This window comes from Lactuca saligna, chromosome 7 (genome assembly GCF_052625555.1).
Source record: "Lactuca saligna cultivar CGN05327 chromosome 7, ASM5262555v1, whole genome shotgun sequence".
Classification (NCBI taxonomy): Eukaryota; Viridiplantae; Streptophyta; class Magnoliopsida; order Asterales; family Asteraceae; genus Lactuca; species Lactuca saligna.
In genome coordinates, this window is record NC_136423.1 from 165,920,773 (window position 1) to 165,923,987 (window position 3,215).

Sequence of the window (3,215 nt, forward strand, 5' to 3'; positions counted from 1 at the left end):
ATCGGGATATTCGTTAACAATGGGAATATCATTTACAGTTTTATTCTCCTTTCTTGAGATGTCAACTGTATAGGCCAAATAGATAGGACAACCTTTCGATATGAATTTACAAGCTTTGAGGAAAGAGATTATTTTTAAGATCCTTTGTTCACCGTAGACATGAATAGGATCTTCCCCTTCAATAGGAATGCGTACCATCTTTTCGTAACACAAGAGTTCTGCATGGTTCTTTGACAACCAATCCATGCTGAGAATAATATCGAAATTGGGCAAGGAGATAGGGATTAGGTTAGCAAGAAAATTATAGCCTTCAATTTCTATGACACAATATCTATAGATTTTATCAGCAAGTAATGATATACTTCTTGCAGTATTTACGTGAAATGGTTGCGCGAGTGCATAGCAAACAGTTTGAAAAGAATGCGCAAATTCATAAGATACGAAAGAATCCGAGGCACCAGAATCAAATAAGATGTGAGCAGGTCTAGAGTTGACAAGAAATGTACCCGTCACGACATTCGGGTCCTCATGTGCTTCCTCTGCGGTAATATGAAAGCACGACTTTTAGCTTTTTGCACCTCCTCCTTTTTAGCTGGAGTACTCTTCGGTTGTTGGACAGGGACTTGACTTCTCGACGGTTGTTGAACAGAAGCTTGACTTCCCGTCACTTGGCTGGTAAGAGTAGGGCAAAAACGCCTCTTGTGGCCAGTAATACCACATGCATAACAAGTCACATCCTTCCTTGGACAAGCTGGCTTTATATGACCTATTTCTCTACACCCATAACAGACAATAGATTCCTTGTCTATTTTGCATTGACCCAGATGATTCCTTCCACAAACGCGGCATGAAGGCGATTGAATAAAAAAAGATTGTGACCTATCACGGCCACGAAAAGCACTCTGAGATTGTGCTTGCTTGCTAGGATCAGTTCGAATAGATTGAGCTGGTGGAATAGTGCAAACAGGAGTAGTTCTTTCAGTATGTGGATGCTTTGGAACAGTAAGAGTGACACCACGTATCTCTAAGTCATGCTCACATCTTCGAGCATACTCAACGACTTTATCAAATGACAGAACATCCCGATTTACAAAAAAATCATGGATTTCGTGTCGTAGTCCCTCCATGAATAGCTGAATTTTCTCGTCTTCAGTTGGAATATATTTCGTAGCAAACCTTGCTCTTTGATTAAACTGAGTTTCATACTCATTCACAGTCATTCCTCCTTGTTTAAGCTCGAGGAATTCCTTCTCCAATCTTCTCCTCATATCTAGAGGACAATACTTCTCTAGCACACAAGTCTTGAACAAATCCCAGGATAAGTTTGCCTGGTTACATCCATCGAGAGCTTCATATGTTGCTTCCCACCAGACTAAGGCTTCTCCAATGAGCATTGTAGAAGCATAGATAGCCTTGTCTTCATCATCCACATGAGAAACACGAAATACTTTCTCGGTGTTCTGAATACAAGTTGGAACAACTATAGGATTAAGGACACCAGAAAACTCCGTAGCACCACTACTCTTGAAATCTTTGAATGAGGGACGCTTCACCTTTCCGCTTGAAGATTCTCCAGTGACTTTCTCTTTTCCTTTATCATCATTCTTTTTGTGTTCTTCGAGAGTCTGTCGAATAACACATGTAAGTTTACCTAAGAGTCGCTCCTCACGAGGAGATACTGGAGTATTCACTTCCTCGGGTTGAGGATCTCCACCAACCTCAGGGGTATGGCTACTTACTTGTTCAGTCATCGTTCTGAAATACGGAGTAAGATAGTATTTTAGAATATTAGGGTTTACTATTACTTAATACTTTTACTTATATATTTCCTATGGTTTGTATCCCTATACTTACAATGATTAAGTTCATATATTGAACTTCCTATAGTTTAAGTGTAAATACCAATCTGTGGATTTTAGTTTGCTTAAACTATTGCTCTGATACCATGGTTGAAAGACCCCAACTTTCATATTTTTGAAAGACCTAAACTTTCATACTTCACAATATCATTACTCCAAAACATGCTATTTGCATACTCATAAAAGCAATATTTTACATTGATAAAGGGAATTACAAACTATTGGATACAAACCTTCTATTACAAAGTGTTATATATGTGTATATATATATATATATACACACACACACACACATATTACATAACTACCCAGGATATTGTAATTTATACAAACATAAACTGTAGTACAAAAGTACTATTACAAACTATTCTAAATCTTTCAATAGTATGTGAACATACTAGTTACTTATCACCTTGAATTGTTAAACATCGATAGGGTAAGCGGTGACGCTTAGTGAGTTCAATAATAGATACAATATAACGTTATGCCATATATATACTTCAATCTGGCAAAAGCAAAGAGGAACAACAAGATGTATGTGAGATCATGTGACAAGCGTTCATATCAATCAAAGACTTTATTCAAAGATATACTTTTCAATTCTTGATATACATTGTAACAACCCGAAGTTGTTCATCGCCGAAAACCCATTCTACCCGTATAACTCGCCGTATATCGATTCGTTCCGATGTCATTTTTGGGTTAAATTAATTAAAATTATATGTTTAATTGATGCTAAAGAGTGTCCAAACCTGTTAGGAACTCACGAAATTAGCCCAAATTGAATAATTTAGAAATTTTAGAAATGTCCCCGTTGAGTTACGGAAAACTTAATCGGGTGCGACCTAAAGCCCCGTTTAACGTCGGTATCGGGTAGAATTCCACTGTGTACAAGTTTTAGGACCTATTTAAACGTGTTTAAACATCCATTTGGAACTTTTTCTTCCTCTCTCTACTCTCTCTCTAACCTCTCTCCTAAATCCAAGTTTAAGGGTCCAAATCTCAAGTTTAAGGCTTCTAATCTCCAAGGTACCTTCCCTAGCTTGTTTTGAAACCTATTTAGCCTTCAAATTCGAGTTTAATCTATGGATTAGGACCATTATCATGTGTTTACGGCCCTAGAACTATCCTAGGCCATAAACTCATTTAAAGGGGTTTTTTGAGCAACAAAACCCTTCCAAACGACAACTAGACTTTAGATATGGATTAAGGACTTCATGAAATGGACTTGGAACATTTTAGACATGAATTTTGAGGGATTATAATGAGTTACGGCCCAGGAAGGTGCCTAGGCCGTAAACACTAAATTAAAAGGGTTTTGAGCCCTTAAACCCTTCCTAGACTCAAACAAGGCTT